This window comes from Asterias amurensis, chromosome 20, assembly GCF_032118995.1.
Source record: "Asterias amurensis chromosome 20, ASM3211899v1".
Taxonomy (NCBI): domain Eukaryota; kingdom Metazoa; phylum Echinodermata; class Asteroidea; order Forcipulatida; family Asteriidae; genus Asterias; species Asterias amurensis.
The window spans coordinates 3,434,744-3,455,461 of NC_092667.1; the positions used below are offsets into that span (position 1 = coordinate 3,434,744).

At 39.5% G+C, this 20,718-nt stretch overlaps 1 protein-coding gene across 3 annotated transcripts in view; it reads right to left on the bottom strand.

Annotated features, from left to right (window-relative positions):
• LOC139952181 (microcephalin-like) overlaps positions 1 to 20,718 on the bottom strand; it is a 172,598-nt gene that overhangs the window by 25,188 nt on the left and 126,692 nt on the right. For all 3 annotated transcript variants that reach the window (XM_071951212.1, XM_071951213.1, XM_071951214.1), the window contains one exon: positions 686 to 851. The gene's annotated coding sequence lies outside the window, so the exon portion shown is untranslated. The remainder of the gene's footprint in view (positions 1 to 685; positions 852 to 20,718) is intronic.

The following is a 20,718-nucleotide window of genomic DNA, read 5'->3' on the forward strand; positions in this document are numbered from 1 at the left end:
GGGGGGGGGGGAGTATGTTCCACACTCAGTTGTAAAACTTAATTCAAACGGGAGTATTTCATGGAAGAATTATACGAAATGCAAATACTAACGAGCTGTCACATTAATAAGTCATTTCCCCAACAATAATTAGTTTTTCAGAACCCATTCCCAGAAATCCCCCCCGCTTCCAATCCCCACTTCAAAATATCCCAATAATTACAACAAAATAAACCAATTCAAGACCTAAGAGACCATTTTGACAATTACGGCACCGCAGCTGCTCCTGTTGTTGCACTTGCCATTATGACCATTCCTGTTAATATTACGTAACAACAACCAATGACGGTCAGTGACTGTGTATTATTAAAGTAATCATATATTATGACCATTCCTGTTAATGTTACGTAACAACAACAACCAATGACGGTCAGTGACTGTGTATTATTAAAGTAATCATAATATTCAAGGCCTTTCCACTCTATGGTCCTTTTCGAAACCACGGCTTCGGCTTGAGGCTCCGTTCTCTCGTCTGAAGCCCTGAACGCGTATACGCAAAGCACGCGCAATATTGTCAAAACAACCTGCGGGGCCAAGCTAGCCTGAGCCGAATCCAAAGCCGAAGCCGTCGTTTCGAAAAGGGCCTATACATTTGAAGTGGGATTCCTGATTGTAGGGAGGCAGGGAGAGATAGCTGAGGGCTTACCGGTTACGTCACTTCGCAGAAACCCTGGAAGAGTCAGCCTTGGTCCTGGATTGTTTTGACGTGTGACGTAGTTTAGCGGGTTTCATGCTCGTCGGGTATTGAAGACACAGGGTCATGTACTGTGATACCATCATGGTCCTCCTAATGGGCGGAGTCGTACGCCTACCTTTTGGATAAATTTCAAGATTGCAAATAATTTAATTCTTGGACCAGAGTCAATAAAGAATAACAAATGTATCACTGTTCCCACGCCCTCTCGCGGCAACATATCAATATTAAGATTGTATCGCAACAGCCTGAACATCTGACGTCACACTTCGAGGCTCATGAATAACCCCAGAGAGTGGCTTCTGACGTAAATCCTCGTCCTTAGGATCCCAATCCTTGGGATTCTAGTTCTTGGGATCTCAGTTCTTGTCTTATACTTTTTAAATAGTAACTACACTGCACCATAAGGATATCTGCAGCAATTATTAAGTTACTTTAGGTTTACCGCAAATGTCAACAAGAACTCATTTCACTTAACGGCTGGCTCATTTAATTTTACAGCCCAAACCAACATCCGCCGAGCCATGCTGTATTAAAGTCGCCTACCAGCATCATGGTTCATGTATCAAAGGGAATGTTTAAAAAAAAAACTTAACTGTGGCTATAAAAAAAAAAAACACTCGAGAATATTATGGATTTTACAAAAAATACTGGTTTCTTGTACAAGTATTTTACAGTCGCTGAACTCGATACCAATTGACATGGTTTAGTATTACTGACCGAAATTATTTCGACATCAGTTTATCAGAAAACAACAATACACTTTTATCATGGAGTGGCCATCTTGATTTTTTTTCCAGTTTAAAGGCAGTGGGCACTATTGGTAATTACTCAAAATATTTATGAGCATAAAACCTTTCTTGGTAACGAGTAATGGGGAGATAAGAGGTTGATAGTATAAATTATTGTGAGAAACGGCTCCCTCTGAAGTAATGTAGTTTTCGACAAAGATGTATTTTTTCACAAGGTTGAAATCAATGTGAAATTATCTGGTTAATCTGGCTGCCACCTAGCGTTCAAAAGTCTCCCATTGCAGAGTCCAATTTCATAGAGCTGCTTAAGCACAACAACTTTACTAAACTAAACAATTGTACTGGAAAAGAGTTATCAGCCAATATAACATGTTTTGTGCACAGTTTGTGACAGGTCCCCTGCATATATTTTTTGCTAAGCAGACATTTTAAAGGATTATTTTCTGCTTAAGCAGCTCTATGAAATTGTGCCCAACGATGTAAAGTGCTATCCGTCGTTGCCGCCAAAACACCACCACATTTTGGTAATATGGTTCATTTGGTTCATTTGATTGAGTGCTATCAATACGTGCAGTTTAGACCCGCGGCACATTTTTTTTCTACTCACAAATATTTTACATTTTGCCTTACAATAGAAAAGAAAAGAAAAACCAGGTACCACATTGTTGCAACAAAGAGTGCGATGAAATAGAATAAATCTCCATTCATCGACAAGCCAATAGATTGAATTCAATTCAGGCAGTAGGTTTACGCAATCAATGAATTGTGCCCTATTGTTTGGATAAGCCCTGGAGCAGCCATCAATAAAAAATATTTCCAAGAAAGAAAAAAAAATAACTACTTCTGTATTCCTTTGTGCGTGGTGGAATATGAAGTGGGATGGGCTTGATTGATTTTATATCTCATTTTAGTTCCAGTTAATTAAAGACGAAACTAACCCGAACCTCGATTTGGTTACAATGAGTTTAATGGAAAAGAAACAAAATGGCGTCACCATCCTCCATGTCTATAAAGATGTGACTAAAGTGCTAACGACGACTACCATGACAATGGCGATGACAAAGGGCGATGGTCGTATGATGAAGTCACCGTCGTCATAGAACCATCGCACCTTCCATCCCGCCCAGCATTTCACAAAAAGTCCACCATTTTCACAAACAATTCCCTCATTTTCACAAACAATTTTCGTAATTTTCATTTCAAAAGTTTTCACAAAAAATCCACGATTTCACGAAAAATTCAATCATTTTCACAAATGACAAACTCTTCCACCAATTTCATAAACAATTGCAATCTACCACCACGTCCATCATTTTCACAAATAGTTTCATCATTTTCACCACAATTTCATCATTTTCAAAAACATTTCCACTATTTTAACAAACAATTCCAAACCATCACTCTTGCACCGCGTTCACCACTTTCAAAATCCAATCCCCATTTATATCATCATCTTTATGACAATATTTCAACCCACACCCTATCATCTAAAATCCATAAACCCGATCGTTACCGATCAGAAATAATAATTTCTGACACCGTTTCAAATTCACCCTTCCAACTCATTTATATCATAGGCTGAATCATCTCGTTGTCAAACCAAACCCCAAAACGCTTCATACAAAGAATAGCTTTCACTTTCGTCAATTTGTGTTTCTGGGGGATGCGGGGTGGGGGGGGGGGTAGAAACCAAATGACCTTGAGAAGGGAGTGTCTCGTGACTAGGCCTAGCGCCTGGGCCCTACTCGTGACTCACTGTGATTAACGTGTTGCATTCACACCTGTTGACAAAGTGTACATCGCTGTTGGTTTCTCTTTCTACCTGTCCGCTTGACTGACAGCAGGTAGGCAAGCCGTATGGACAGGCGCCACGTGGTGGAAGAGCTATGGTTTAAGGAGGCTGCTTGGAATGCACCCATATAAGGGTCTAGTCAAGACATTAGTGTCCATCCTCAGAAAATGAATTATGGTTGCACATTGGAATGTTAAGTTGGTTAAGATTCTGTTATAACCACTTTAGGGATGAAAGGATTTGAAACTTTGCATTGTGGAAGTCGAGTCCTTGCTCTAGCTCCATTCTATATGGTATATAACTAAAGAGAGTTTTGCGGAAACATGTGAATATCTCCTTTCTCCTGAAGACAATCAGAGCATACTGATCGAAACGTTGAATTAGTTAAAACTACTGGTTCTTTTCGGAACCACCACTTCTCACAAAGAGATATTCACATGTGTTACCAAATGCTGCATAAATGCTACACCCTCTGCCAACCGAAAGTCAGCGTATCCTGATTCAGTTTTGGAAACCATAGTTTCCGACCATTGAATTCAACGTAATCAAATCGAGTCTGGGATGCAATATAGTCAGGGTTCCTTCTTACTAACAGTTCCTGACAACCTGCATAACCAATGGGCACCACGCCTGGAGAAGTACAGGATGCGCACTAGCGTAACAACATCAATGGACTACATTGAACCCAACTCTTCGAGGTTCTATGGTTTCAAATCCAGGGGCCTGTTCGTTCCAGGAGTTGTTAAAGACGTAATTTTATACCAGTAGCACATAATCACTGGTACCAGCCAATGTCACATTTGTGGGATGGTGTTTAAGACTTGCCCTGCCCGGGCATTTTCAGTAATGAGCAGGTGAATTTGTGCAGCAAGAAAAACTGCCTTTACTTAATATTCAATGCGCGAGAGTGGGTAGATATCTACGGTTCAGGAAAGGTCCACAGTTTGAAACGTGTACAAAACCAATTGGAGCTGAGTATAAACAAAAGAGTGACAATAGGGAGTTCCACGGTTGCAGGCGTAAACACACTTGTGTTGGTTACCGCATGGAGGTAGCTACCCCCATGGTTACCGCAACAGAACCCAAATCCCATGTTATGAAAAAAACAAATTTTCGACTCTACAAAATGAAAGCGAAACAATACAATGCATTGTCGAGGCATTTAACGTGTATTATCAAGTACAACAAAAAGAAGCATTTTAAAAACATCTTTCCAACCATTTTTATTTAATAAAAAATGCTTTCAACAACTCCGAAGCGCACAATCTAAGGCCCCTGAAAAAAGAAGGCGGGGGGGGGGGGTGGTGGTGGTGGTGGGGGGGGGGGGGGTCAAATGGATCATTTAGAATATCATTATTGATAAATCACCATTTCCTTGCTCCAAATGTACTATCTTTTGTGCTGTCACGCACGAGCTTTGAGTGACATACAGAGGCGGCCTTTACAAATAAACACGCCCCTGGCGAATTCTGCGAAGCGACCCGCTGCCAAACACGTGTGATGACAAAATCGAACTATATGGAAGGTTAAACAATAATAAAATTCCTCCATTGGAAAATATTAATTTATTAGTTTCCGGTGCACTTATCCATTCAGTTGTAATGTAAATTCATTTTTTGAACGTTTGTTTTATACCATGCATTTTTATTTCTTTATTTTTTTTATAATACCACAGGTCCTCTTTTGTTAGTAAGCAGTGTGCAACAGCTAATTCTTTAATAATGTTAAATTTGCATCGGGGATAAAGAGTTTGAAACCATATTTTCCGACCATTGAATTCAACGTAACCAAATCGAGTCTGGGATGCAATATAGTCAGGGTTCCTTCTTACTAACAGTTACTGATAACCTGCATTACCAATGGGCACCACGCCTGGAGAAGTACAGGATGCGCACTGGCGTAACATCAATGGACTACATTGAACCCAACTCTTCAAGGTTCTCTGGTTTCAAATCCAGGGGCCTGTTCGTTCTTTTTGGTTTTACCAATATACACTGATGTGTGTTAGCACTTTATACTCGGTACTTTCCCAAGTTCTGGAAAACAAAATCACACGCATAATACTCGGGTGGGATTCGAACCCACGACCTTTGCGCAGTGTCATACCAACTATGCTAATTGAAACTTTGCACGGTGGGAATAGGCCTGTAATTAGGTGAGGTTTGCGGTAGCACCATGTGTAAATCTCATTTGAGTAATATGTCAACGTTTCAACCACAAAGACCCAATGATAAGCGAATCACCTATGAGGACAGGAAATCAAAAGTAATATGTCAAACTTAGTTTACCCTTATTTACTGACATAAGTATTTGAATGGGTCATGTTGAAAACAGAAAATGATTCACGGTTATTATTTTCAGGGTCATGAGTTAAGAAAACATTACATTTTCATTTTTGGTTGTACGCAATTCTGAATAAGGTAAAATGCCCTTGCCGCTGGCTTGGCATGATGCCAGCCTATATAGGCCACAGGCCATGCGCACCTGTGCAACCGTAGCAATCCTTAGATTTCTAGTTTAGCAGTTTTCCTTCCTCCGTGGTTTCTGGGCCGAGTTTCATAGAGAGCTGCTTAAGCAAAAAATGTTGCTTAATAATCTCTGCTTAGCATAATACCATTTTGTACACAGGCCGATCCTCAACACGACAAAACCCACTCTTTTTTTGGGGACAGATTCAACATGTTCATGGCCCAATTTCACAAAAGCCTGACAGCACAAAAAAATGCTTAGCATGAAATATCTTCCTTGATAAAGCAGAATTACCAAACAAGTATCCATTTGGTTTTCAGGATAAGAAAGAAACAGCTGAATACCAGTAACAAGCACTGTGCAACAAATGGAAATTTGGTTGGTAATCCTCATTTTATTCAGGAAGAAATGTCATGCTAAGCAGATTTTGTGTCCTTTCAGGCTTCATAAAAGTGGGCCCATCCAATGGGAGACTTTAGAACGGAAGGTGGCAGCAGCTTTACTAGGTAAATTTCCATTGTTTATGTAGTTCTAAGCATGCGCACACTAGCGAGAAAAAATTATTTCACCTGGTAAGTCTGCTGCCACCAAGCGTCCAAAAAGTCCCCTGTATTGAACCACGCATAAAGATGACGTCATTACTCGCACTAACATGACCTTGTAGGCCTACATATCATACCATTACATTTCCTGACAGGCGACAGTGACATATTTTTATGTACACATTTCCACTTTCAGTTTCCGATAGCGCCATAATATGAAAAGCAACAAATGTTAACAGCTGTTACCTGCCAAAATGCAAGTTAAAGGCACTGGGGTGGATTTCACAAGAGTTAGGACTAGTCTTATCTCGAGTTAGGAAGAGGTACTCGTTCTTACTTAGGACAAGCTATACGTTTTTGATATCTCCTAGGACTGGTCCTAAGTTAGGACCAGTCCTAACTCTTTGTGAAATTGACCCCCAAACACTATTGGTGATTACTCAAAATAGCTGTTAGCATAAAAAACGTACTTGGTAACGAATAATGGGGAGATGTTGATAGTATAAAACATTGTGAGACAGCTCCCTCTGAATTAACGTACCTTTGAGAAAGAGGTAATTTCTCACTCAAATAGAAAAAAGACATTTTTTTTTTTTTTTAATTCACATATACTTTATTTTAGGGTGCGGCCATTTGTTATTTTCCCTAAACCAAGCCGAGGCTGGTATAAGAGAAAGAGTCTGGTTCCTTTGTATGATAAACTTTAAGCATTCATTACTGTTATTAGAACACTGGGAACTTGACCAGGTTGGTGGCAGGGTGATAAAAGTCCGTACGACTAGTATACTCGGTACGCGCGTGTTAGGCGTGGAATGAGTTGCATGCTGGTCTAGCTAGCGATCAAGTTTGATCGCTAGCTAGACCAGCATGCACCTCAGTCAACAGTAAGCGCTTGCGCAATGGGTATTCGCGAAAAGGTCTATAGTGCTTGTTTTTTATGACATAAGATGAAGTGACATAAAAAAATGATAATATCATAATACACTCACTTCCCTAACGTCAATAACCTTATGGTATCAGAACAGAGCGAGGTCCCTGCCAAATGACAAAAGTTGGTTGACCCCGGAGATTGCTGAATTGTTATGGCAGCACTTGTTATACGGGTGAATTATTGCAATTGAAAGTTCATCAAGATCACGAGGGGCTACTGGTATCAAGGTCTTTTTATTTGTGTGTGCGATTTCTAAGAACCGGGGTTTTCTGTCCTTGAGTTTCAGCTGTAGCAGTGGGCGGGGATATGGAAAGAACAAGGAGGGGTGTTAGATATGGCAAAAGGAAAGAAAACTTAGGGTGGACGATTGTCAAATTTGGGTATATGTATAAATCCGTAGGTAGCCAATTTGTTTTTTTTTTCAATCAAGAGGCAGCCATATTGTTTTCCTCTCATCCAAAGCAATGTAACCGAAACGAGGCAAGTTGAGCAGAATAGTCTGTCCCCCCTTAATCGGATGGGCAACTATGGTGTTCACTGTTGTACGCAAAGGGAACAAGACAAAGATTGTTGTGAAAGTGATTTAAGAAACTGAAAGTGACTGTTAAAACCGAAGAGTTACGCAACATTGATGATTTAACTTAATGCATTGATGATTTAACTTAATGCATTGACAGTCTATCACTATTTATTTGAAAGCATTAACCCTATCCTTCCAAAGCTTAACTAATTGCAATTTACCGCGAACCAGCCGCTACACAGTAACCACCAACCTATCATTTTTAGCTGGTAACCATCACCGTTTAGCAAATCACTCCAAAGCGATAATATATACCCGAGTCATGTTTGGAACATCGAAAACTTCGATATAGGAAAGACCTTTGAAATATTGCGTTTTTTTTATGTTACAAACTGACACAATACGTGCACTCTTTCAAGATTTCACAGGGGGAAAACTCCACAATGACATAATTAATTGTTTTTAAATCATGTTCTAGTGTAATTACAGTGATAAGAGCTATTCTTCCTGTCAACATTCACATTGTTGTTGAAGGTGTACCTTGGGTCACCCTCATGCACCCTGGTTCACCCACCATGTGGCTCACCTACTGTACCCTATATACACTTAAAGGCACTGGGACCCTTAGATAATTGTCAAACCACAGTATTCTCACTTGGTGTATCCCAACTATGCACAAAATAACAAAACCTGCGAAAATTTGGACTCAATTATTGGTCAGAAGTTGCAAGAGAATAATGATAGAAAAAACACCCTTGTCGCACGTGTGCTTTCAGATGTGCAATTAATGGCCTCTTTAATAGTATTTTAATATTTGAATGAGAAATTACCCTATATTTTCATAAAAGTACTTATTAGAGTGAACCGTTTTTCACAATGTTTTATTAACAGCTCTCCATTGCTTGTTACCAAGTAAGTGTTTATGCTAACAAATATTTTAAGTAATTACCAATAGTGTCTAGTCCCTTTAATATGAACTTCAAAGTGTAATGTTCCCGGGATCAAAATGTTATGGAATTAATAATTGAAAGCTTCAACTTGGTGTGAACGTTGTATAACCTCATGTATAATGCAAAGTACAATAATATTCTTTTTCTGTGGTAATAACTGAATATAGCTAAATTTTGAAATTCAGCTTAGTCTTTATAGACGTAACATTTTATTTATTTATCGACCCCCTTGTATGACGTCACAAGTCCACAACAGCGCCCTCACTGAGGTCAGAAAGGAAAACCCACCATTCGCTCGTCCCGAAAGGCGCTGGGATGGGCAAACGCATCATGCACTGTCATTGGTTTAATAATGCGCAGTCCCATCATGCATCACTCTCACACTGCACCGTATTTCTATGCACTGCATACAAGATGTACTTCCTGAACAAGAATCCGTGCAAGCTGGCCCATCCCAGCGGTCGTGGATAGACTAGCCACTGGGGCCGAGCGAAGACCCACCACTGGTTGAGAGTTGGGGGGGGGGGGCGAACACGCTCCATTGTTTGACGTCAGCGATGGCATGTATGTGATGCAAAGTACATTGGTATTATTTTCTTATTTATCTATTCATTTAGCATGGATGGGTAATGAGAAAGTAAGAAATGTCAGTTTTAGATGTGAGGGGAAAACCCAAATGGGGGGAAAACCCACGCAATCAGGTACGGACTGAAAACCCGATCCACATACAAGGCTCTGGTCGGAGGTGGGATTTGAACCTGACTTGCAGAGGCGGAAGGCAGGCAGGCAGGGACATAAACCACTGAGTGAACATGATCCCAATACTTGCCTATACCTAACACAAACCCCTACCCCAAACCTCAAACAATACTGCCCAATGTTTCCACAATTCTCCTGTATATAATTGTGCAAGTTATTAAAATCAACTTTTAGTTTCATCCTATTGAATATTCGTGGAACAGATTCATAGCCTTCACTCTTCCAAAAACATTCCTGACGCATTTACCTTCCCCCGTATTTCCCACGACTCGATTTCCGTTTCAGAATAAAAATGTTGTTGAACAAAATTGCAATGACGTGTTAAGAATATTTATTTCAAGAGTGTGATTTCTTGCACGCGATTTTTTCCCAACAACAAAAAAGTAAACCACGTAGATATTTTTAAAGCTAAAAAGAGAATCATGAATTGATGAATAAAACTGGGGACCACATACTGTGTAACAGGGCTGTGTTACTCTCAATGATAATAAGGTTGGAAAAATAGGCGGTTGTCTTTCCTGTTTGTGCGGTGAAGAGCTTTTCCTATTATTTGCACTTGGATAAAACTTTCGTAATAACAATTAGAACGACGATGCGCTATCGTATAACCTCCAAATGATCAGTCAAATACATTCATAAGATAAAATATTATAAAAACGGAAAAGATGAATTCAACCTTCATTCACACACTACACAAAAAGAAAACAACATGAGCATATATTGCGAAATAGAGAAATCGGGCCTTTATCACACGGTTTTAAACGACCGTTTAAGAACTCGTTGCTACCCTTTTATTCCCTTAGTTATGCCAAGTCATCAAAAGGCCATCAGAATGTGACTTTCTTCTACCTCCATGCTTCTATATAATTCTCAATAACCCTTGAAAAACGTGTAAAACAAACATTCACATTAGAGAAGACACAAATTCATGTTGGTTTTGTAAATGAAATTAAATGGGTACTGCACTAATTTTGTCGGCCAGGATTGGCCGTGGTTTTCTGGTAGTTCCTGTTGTTTGAACGTGGGTAGTTTTTATAATCATAGAGTAGCGGAACTACTCTTCCAGTCTGTCGCTTTAAAGAAACAAACAATTTGGATTTGGGCTCCCCGCACCATCCTATGACAAATAACGTGTTGTAGAAGGCAGTGTGATTCATTCTTACGAAATATACATTACCCAAGAAATAGATTATGGCCTGACGTTTCGACCCTAGCATTAGTCTTTCTCGAAAACTGATTTCCATTGGACTGCCATTCAGCTTTTTTGTGCACTTATACATATTGGTTAAAGACACTGATACATTTGGTAATTGTCAAAGACCAGGGGCCAATTTCATAGAGCTGCTTAAGCAAAAAATGTGCTTAAGCACAAAAATATCTCGCTTAATTTACACATGTTACTGGCCAAAATATCCTGCCATATACATTGCTAATGACTAGTATTAAGCTGTTGTTTACTTAGCATTACAATTGAGTGGAGTCTTGGCCGGTAATCTGATTTTACTAAGCAATGAATTTTTTGCTTAAGCAATTTTTTTTGCTTAAGCAGCTCTATGAAATTGGGCCCTGTCTTCTCACTTGGTGTATCTCAACATATGCACAAAATAACAATGAAACTAGTGAAAATTTGAACCCAATTGGTCGTCGAAGTTGCGTGATAATAATGGAGGAAAAAACACCCTTGTCACAAGAAGTTGTGTGCTTTCATGCTTGGTTTTGAGACCTCACGCGTGAGGTCTCGAAATCAGTTCAAATATTTTACTGAGAAATTACTTCTTTCTCAAAAACTATAATGTTACTTCAGAGGGAGGCGTTTATCACAAGGTTTTATACTATCGACAGCTCTCCATTGCTCGTTACCAAGTAAGTTTTTATGCCAACAATAATTACCAGTAATTACCAACAGTGTCCAGTGCCTTTAAAACAAGATTTGTAAGTTTCCAAACATTTTTGTGTGTGCAAACTTTTTATACGGGATTGGTATAACTGATCAAAATAGTCACAGTGTTGATGTTTTGTACAAGGATTGCTCTATGAAATAACAAACCTGTGAAATTTTGGGCTAAATCCGTTTTGAGGGCCAGGAGAAAACCATGAAAATTTTCCAGCATATGTTCTAACCAATGAAATTATCTGTTGCGTTTATATATGATTTCAGATGCAGTTTTATGAAATAGGCGCTATTACATTTTAGAGGGAAAAACTTTGCTGAAAAAATGGTTCTCATGTATGAACTTAATAATTAATAAGCGAAGTCCGACTAAAATTAATCAATGATGTTTTTATCCTTATCAATCCCGTAAAAAACATGATTAAAAATAAATCAATAATAATACAATTCTATATATGTACTGCTCTTTGTCCCATACGAAATAAGTTTCATCAGTTAAAAAATTATCTTTATATGAAGTATTAGATTAGCAATGGGTTCAAAAAGGTATCGTCGGTTAAAAATATATCAACCTATGTAATGTGAAGTACAAGGAAAGCAAAGGGTTCATAAAGGTACCGAATCAGCTTTATCAAAAATGTCCTGAAAAATAAATAAAATACAAACAAATATTTGCGAAGCAAACTTAATTTGCAACCCAATGCAAACAAACACCTTGATCATTTCACGTCAACAAATCGAAGCTCAAACAAAACCTCCTACGTTGTGAAAGATAATAATTCCCCAGGTATAAAATTAGAACATTTGAGGGAGAAAAACAACCCAGGTACTCCCCAAGAAGTCACCACCAAATCTGCCCCAATATGATTCGATAGCAAGCACTTGAACCTTGTATTTAAAGTACAGATGTCAAAATAGTATGATTAAAGGCACTGGACACCTTTGGTAAATGTCAAAGACCAGTATTCTCACTTGGTTTGTCCCATGCATAAAAATAACAAACATGTGCAAGTTTGGGCACTGTCACAATCGGCCATCCACATACGGCACTCCACTGCGAGAGTCCTTGCCCTTAACTGTAGAACCGGTACCATCACACGAAATTGACTAGTATGCCATGTGTTACGAGGCGAGGCTGAGTCCAATGGAAAAGCCATTGACGAAGTGCTTACTATTCTTTGACAAAGCACAAACGAAATGTATGCTTCTTGTTTTGTGTACAAGTCACACAATCCTTGTTTACTTGAGTTTTGTTTATACAGTAAACAAACAAAAAACATGGAAACTCGTCCAACCCCTGTTTTCAAAAATCTTTCTATGCAACGTGGACGATTAAACACCACCATTGTCCGTTGTTTGTGACACGACCTTGTCTCATATGAACAAATTGAGGAAGCGATTGTTTTGGGAACGACGCTTCGAGTTGTCCAATAACTATCCATATTGGACCATTACTGGGTGGGATTCGATGGGAAAAATGAAAGAAAAAACACACGTGTTGCATTACTTTTGTTTGCTTTCAGATGCATAATAAAAGGTTTCAGCTGAAGTCTTTTAATATTTGAGTCAGAAATTACCTGTTTCTCAAAAACTACTTTAGCAAGTTTGCACGCTTACAATTATTTGGAGTAATTACCAATATTTTCCATTGCCTTTAAATCAACTTTGAATTTGATTTAAAAAAAACCCAGTAAAGGTGTGCAGGAAATACCAGCATCCAGGCTTTTCCTCACTTCGACTTTGAGCCGGGCTTTGACCGATTTCCCCACTCCACAGCTGTCAGTGAATGAACAGTTACCATGGCAACGCTCTAGATACCAGGCAGTTTTGTTGACTCCCGGGTACAAAGCTCGCGAAAACAAGTTTACCGAAGCGTTTCGTGCTGGTACACAAACAGGGATTTTTTTTTTTTTTTTTTTTTTACTTTTCGGCGTGTGCGAGCGTGTGATATGCTTGGAACATTTCGAAATAAATAAGTACAAAGTACAAGAGTTTACCTTTTGTGACAAGTACCTGCTTGTTTGTCGAGGGTTTCTTTTTTTATGAAAGATGTTTTTGATTAAAATAGACAGAGTAGTTTCCCCGCAAAGATTGCGCAATCGGTTTGTCATTCTACAGATTTTTTTTCCACGTGGATAATGCTTATTGCATATATTGAGTAAAACCAAAGAAATCAGTATTTCAAAATGAGTGCCAAACTTAATTCGTCGTTTGAAAATAAGTGAATACTTGTTTTGAATGCAGTTAAATCACATGGATTAACATCCGAAATAACTACCTATAAGTACTAAGAGCAGGTACCAATTGTTACATGTAAGTTGGTTAGGCGCACCGAATTCAAACTCTGGTGTGGGTTCGAATCCCCATCAGCCATGATAATTGTGTCCTTAAGCAAGACACTTAACCATTGCTTCATCCTTCGGATGGGACGTAGAGCCGTTGGTCCCATGTGTTGCGTAACGCATGTAAAAGAATCCTGCCGTCGATTTCACAAAACTCTTCCTAACTTCAGACTTATCTTAGGACTTAGGACGAGTCCCAGCCCTGCACTGTAGCATGCAGACCTTAAGATTAATCCTAAGTTAGGACGAGTTACTCGTTACTCGAGTTACTCGTCCTAACTCGAGATAGACGAGTCCTAACTCTTTGTGAAGTCGGCCTCAGTGCACTTATCGAAAAGAGAAAGGGTTCAACCGGTGTTCCTGGCTGCGGCTGCTAAATGCAGAGTATAGCACCTTAGGTGCTACATAATTGGGCCTCAAAATTCATAACTTTTAGTGTGGGTCTTTTGACAATCAACTTTGCTGTACTGTTTATGTAGCGGATATAGCATGCGGTACCATTAACTATAGGTCATTACTTTAGATTATACACGTATCGAAGAGATGATCTATGCGTGGTTATGTGTGCATTGTGTTCTAGGTGTGGATTGTGTACTAGGTATGGTTTCTGCTAGGTGTGGATTGTGTAGTAGGTGTTGATCATGTACTGGTTGTGAAAATGCGAAAACTTTACAAAAATAAAACAAAGTTATTGCTGTTGTAATTCTAACAAAAAATGCCACGTTCGCACAAATCGAAAGGGTAACTTCCCTGTTGAAATCACTAAGTGTGTTGCAATACCAACTAACAACGCAACATTGTTTGCACGTTCTTTTCAATTCGATGAGGCCTGGGGGGGGGGGAGGGGGTGGTATTGTTAGAAGCATCTGCCAAAAAAATAACAGTAGATATTCACCCCGGGTTCAAGTGTTTCGTACTGACCAAAGATCAAGCTAAAATGAGCTTGTTTACGACAGATTCAAGTTCACGTATGGGTGTTTCACCTACATATGTTTATTTGTTATTACGAATCGATGACGTCATGTTGACTCCCTGGACCAGCGTTGCTATTTTTAAAGGGGGGTTTGGTGTTGGTCGGTTGTCAGAAATGGTGCGTGGATTTTCCCTGTATTGGTTTTTTTTATGAGACCTGGGGCCGATTTTACAAAGAGCTAAGATTGATCTTAGTTGCGCATGAATCGTAGCTGCTTGGTTAAGTTTAATGTCACAGTACATATCACTATGGTGACACTGTCAATTTGTCTTCCGATTGAATTATTGCTTTGTAAAATCAAGCTCAGTGCCCAATTTCATTGAGCTGCGTAAGCAGAAAAAGGTGGCTAAGCACAACAAAATGTTGCTTACTATAATACGGTTACCAGTCAAACTGCCTTGTCACATGTGATATGTTTGATTGGTATCCTGCTCACTTCTACTATAGAGCTCAGGAAAGTACTGAGTATACAGTGATAAAACACATCGGTGTATATATGGGTAAAAAAAAAAAAATTCGTTATCCCTTATGCGAATTTCCATCTATTTTATTATAGAATTCCCCTTTAGTTTAGTGTACATTTTTTTTATCAGCAAAGGAGAACAACAACCCATTGTGTAATATCCACGTGTTGTTGTTTTCTTGAAAATCGTTCACTTTAACAAAAGGCACTTTATTTACCTACGTTTCCATGGCGGCTTGCCAATTTATATAAAGCAAAGTCACCTTGACCCACTGACACACATACAACCATCAAGTTAGCAACCTTAAACTATCCGTTCATATTACAAGGAAACCGGACAACCCTATAACAATTAATGTTGTCATTGAATGCATTTGGTGATTCGGGGATGAATTTCACAAAGAGTTAGAACTAGTGTTATCTCGAGTTAAGACAATCTATTCATCCTTACTTAGGACCAGTCTTAAGTTTTTAATATCGCATAGGACTAGTCCTAACTCTTTGTGAAATCGACCCCTGATCCGGAATCACAAACTGATCCCGGATCACAACTGACCCAATTACAGATCATTTCTGGATCATTGTGACCCGGAATCTGTCACCTGGGTAATCGGTCAAAACTGACGCAAAATCCCAGCTAAAATCACATACTATTAAACCAGTTTTCGGGTATGCCTGGCACCACAGAGACTCACTTAACTGCACAAGAAGAGTTTCCACCACAAGACAACTGACTCATGAAATCAAAATCGAACTCCAATTGCATCCATATAAGCCGAAGATGTACAAATTGGTTAGCTAATGGGTGTATCACTGAGGCCATAAAAAGCATCATGTTTCAAGTCCCTCTATAATGTGAACTTCTTTTGTTCTCAAGTCAACACCTAATATGTAACTCTTGCCCAAGATTCTCCACCGCATTACCACAAGATAACTGACTCACGAACTTCAAACAAGAGAAGAAAACCATGTACACTTTGATGTAAATTGTTACTGAGGGGTATAGGTTAGCTAATGTTTGTATCGCAGGGCAATACAAACCGAAGGAAAAAAAAGTATTGAGTTCACACACAAAATGCGTCACTCCAGAAACACCAACACCTGTTCTAACCTAAACAACTGGTTTCCAGCCAACCATACCGAAATAAGCGTTCAGCCTTAACAATAGTTGACACGAGTACCAGCCTCACCTGTTGATCCCGCACGTGCTGATCCCATTGTACAAATAAGGAGGCCCCTGGGGATTTCGCAGTTTGGTTTCTCATATAAGGAGGCCCCTGGGGATTTTGCAGGTTGATTTCTCAACTACCCTGGGAGAAATAGTGAGCCATGACTCACACAGAAGTAGGAGAAGAAAAAGTCCACGGCAGTTTTTTTTATAAGAACAAATCGAGAAAGATTGGCTCATCGTTATTTACGACCGTTGAACTAAATGGCCTTAGATTTGATTTTTGCAGAGGCTTATGAAACACGTACCTGGGAGAAAATGAGCTCCATGCTGGGGACGCCATATAAAGGCAATCAAGCTTGACAAATAATTTATTATAGTTCATACCTGAGCCGTCTCTGAGCTCCAAAAGGCTTTTGTTTTCTTCTATTCAACTTGCCATTATTTTTAATAATAAAATGTAAGCCATTAATCTCACACTAAATAGAAGGCTATTATAGTTAATTAATTTTAAAATATCAATAAACACAACAATTTCCTGCTTTCTAGAGGTTGAACAACAGTGGCCACAGTGATATTATTATTTGTTATTTGTGGCCTGAAAAATTAGTATGTGTACTAAGATGGCAGGGTTTTCCGCCTATAAATTTGACCAAACATCAACAAACAACAAAACAATAAAAAGAATGAACCTTTGAAAACCATATTTCATTTGCTTGGACAGTTGTCAAACCATAGTACAATGAGTTATAAATATCAACTCGACCAACCATGACCAAAACGCTTTTCATATTTTGGCAGGAAAATATGAAATCTTGATATTTGATCCATATTTTAGGCTTACGTGTGTAAGGCCACGTACAGATATATAAAAGCAGGTGCCAAGATCCTGAAACTTTAAGCGACCTTTGAACTTAATTCACTCAATAATTTATCACCGAATGCAACTTATCAGGGACGGTGGGTGGGTATAGTTTATTTACTGTACTGCTAAATACGTGACTGTCAACAGTCCATTCGATTGACCATTGTCATGAAATAGCCGTGTGCTTGTAATAAGACTTTAACAGAAAATAGTCGTGTGCTTGCAAGACGACATAGGCATGAAATAGCCGTGGGTTGCAAGAAGACAGCAGCAGAGATAGTCTTAATATTGCAAGAAGACATAAACATGAAATAGTCGTGTGCTCGCAAGAAAAAGAAGACAAGAGCATGAAACAGTCGTGTGCTTGCAAGAAGACGTCAGCAGGAAATAATCGTGTGCTTGCAAGAAGGCTCTACGCTCCTCTTCAACAACTGCAAGTACCCGGTCAGAATTGATCCAGATCCCAGTGGACCTGACCCATATCTGAGTCAAGCTGACCCAGAAAATGGACAGAAGTCAGATTTTAACTCAGAATCTTAGAAAATGTTAACCATTTAGGGATCGTTCGTACATATTCCTAGCTAGTTATACTAACCCATTAGGCCACAAGGAACCTGGATCTGGATCAATTTTGAGCCTGAATTTTAGAGTTCAGTAATATAAACTATTTTTTTTCCAAAGTGCTTGTTTCAAAAGTACTTTTTCAAGGTGAACACAACTTGAGGCATCATGCATTAAAATGGCTCGAGACAAAACATACGGCATGTTGCTAGAAAAAGCTCAGTGTCACGTTTTCCCCACAACGCAGCCAGCTTAGATCATCCACATCTTCCCATCAGTTTATCGTGCCAGAACCCATGCTGTGTCATTTGCAGATCGCTCACTCTCGTGTTTTGGACCCCAAAAATGGAACACTCTCCCTAACCACATCAAGGTTGCTAACACTGTTCACATTTTCAAGAAACTCCTCAAAAATGTTTTCTATTCCAACAAGTGTATCAAAATTAATTTCATCCAACTGTTTTGAGCGCCTTTGAACAACTTAGGTTGATTTTGGCGCCACATTTAAATTCCCTCTGATTCATTGATTGATTTTCAATTTCACATGCAGAAGTTTCCAAAATGATACCCGACAAACCAATCTAACTTTAGCCTTGCTCAAGGCAGTCGCACTATTCGCTCCGAAAAGACGCCGCTGTAAACCCACCCGTATACCCTGTGCGTGGTGCGTGCGATCACACCGCATGACCCACCCGTATACACACTGTCACATCGTACGACCACTGCACATAAGTCATCCGCACTCGTACCAAAAACTGCATGCGGAGGCCGTCAGCATGCGGATAGTGTACGGGGGCATCGTGTCGTGCGATGTTACGCAGAGTGAATACGGGTGGGTTTTTAAACAGCGGCGGTCTTTTTTCGGAGTGAATAATTCGACTGCCTTGAGCAAGGCTAATCTAACTTGAGTGTCTGCGAAGTCGTCATAAAACACAATTTTACACATTCTTTGCCCACACCCTTCTCCATGTAACTTGTCGTTACGTTGTTCTGACCTAAAGTCTCTTTCAAACTCCGAGTGAGGAATTACCTCTTTCTCAAAAACTACGTTACTTCAGAGGGAGCCCTTTCTCACAAAACATCATCAGCTCTCCATTGCTCGATCGCTTAGAGTAGGTTTTTATGCTACTAGTTATTTGGAGTAATTACCCAAAGTGTTCAGTGCCTTTAATAATGGTGGAAAGCATCCAGAGACACGTCGTGACATGCTTTTCTATCGACCAGGGTACTGTATATAAAACGCAAGGCCATCCTATAATGTAGATGAAGGTTTTTTGAGGCAATCAGCCGCTTCGTTTAATGAGGGATTTTATAATATGTACATCACGCACGCACGAACCTCATTCAGGTAAAAGGGTCTAATTTCATAGAGCTGCTAAGGACAACAACGAGCTAAGCATAACAAAATTATCCTTACCAGAATAAGGTAACTAGCCAAACCACCATATCACGTGTATAATTCGTGACTGGTATCCTGCTCATTCTGCTTAGCAGAAAATAATTAAGCATTTTCATAGAATATACATTGCTTAACAGTGGGTTTGCTGATCAGAAATGTGCAGGATACCAGCCACACATTCTACATGCAGGAGACGTAAAGACAATTTTGTTTTGCTAATCAACCTTATGTATTAAATCAGCTGTATGAATTTGGGACCATGGTTTTATGGTACACTGGTGTAAATTTTCTTAGATAGGTTTATGTATGCTGTACCTTCGTCCACAGATCCGTCCGGACAATGCACACTGAGCTGGTACCCTATGCCCGCTAAGCAAACGTGAGTGTGCTTAGCAGATTGGTATGAGCCAAGGATAGAACTCAAGTAAGACAACGTGAAGGTATAAACCTAACAAGCAAATCACCTGATTGTTGCACTGGGTAGAAAAAGGGACAAGGTTTTTTTTAAGGAAATATTCTATTGAAGATGACTTCCCGATAATCAATTCACATTGATTGATTACAATTCGTCACTTTTTGTGACGAATAGTAATACCTCACTGAGACTGTGCGTGTCCAAATGATAAGAACTTTGTAGCCTAACCTCTGATACTTCACGGAGGCAACGGAGGCGATTGGGCATGCCCTTTACCAAGAAGAAAAAGCCTTGGTGCCTTCTGCCCTTTCAACAACGAATCATGCATAATAGGCCTGCCGTCGATTTCTCCAAACTCTTCCTAACTTAAGACTAATCTTAGGACTTAGGACGAGTTCCAACCCTGCACTGTAGAATGCAGACCTTAAGATTAATCCTAAGTTGAGACGAGTTACTCGTCCTAACTCGAGATAAGACGAGTCCTAACTCTTTGTGAAATCGACGGCAGGACGAGTTAAGTTCCGTATCCTTAGACGTTACGACGCATTGAATTCATCCTCAGTTAGGACGAGTTACTCGTCCTAACTTTAGAGATAGGAGTTAACTTGCGTTTTGTGAAATCGGCTGCAGCTATCTTCTTCACCCCCAAGTACAAATCTAGCAGTTGTTTAAGAAACTGAATGGTGCCTCTTTCTTTTGCCAGAGTGTAGATTAGTTTTTGAACTGAAGTTTAGAAAGCAAAAGAGAGAATGTCATTGTCCTGCAGATCTTACATCCGCCTTTCAAAAATCACCTTCCCTGAAAAGTTTCACAACTTTTTTTCCCCAAACCGAAAATATGTGAATAATTTTGACCATAGCAAACAAATGCTCATAATCCGATGAGTTATTTATTGATTCAATCTTGAAAACAACCTTAAGGTCCTATGGGGGGATAATTATCCATATACGATAAACATCCTGTTTCATAAACTCACAAAAAATATTTTAAACAAGATGGAAAAAAGAAGACTCTAATGAATTATGTACCGACCGGGGTAGAGGGTGGGACCCCCCCAAAACAGTTTCCCTTGACCCCCTAAATATGACCCCATCACACCCCTCCTTTGTCATTGTAATTACCAGTCGAGATAATTACAGGTAGCAGTTTGAACGAGGAATATCCGCCAGGAGACCGGGCCTCTCTGCAATGAA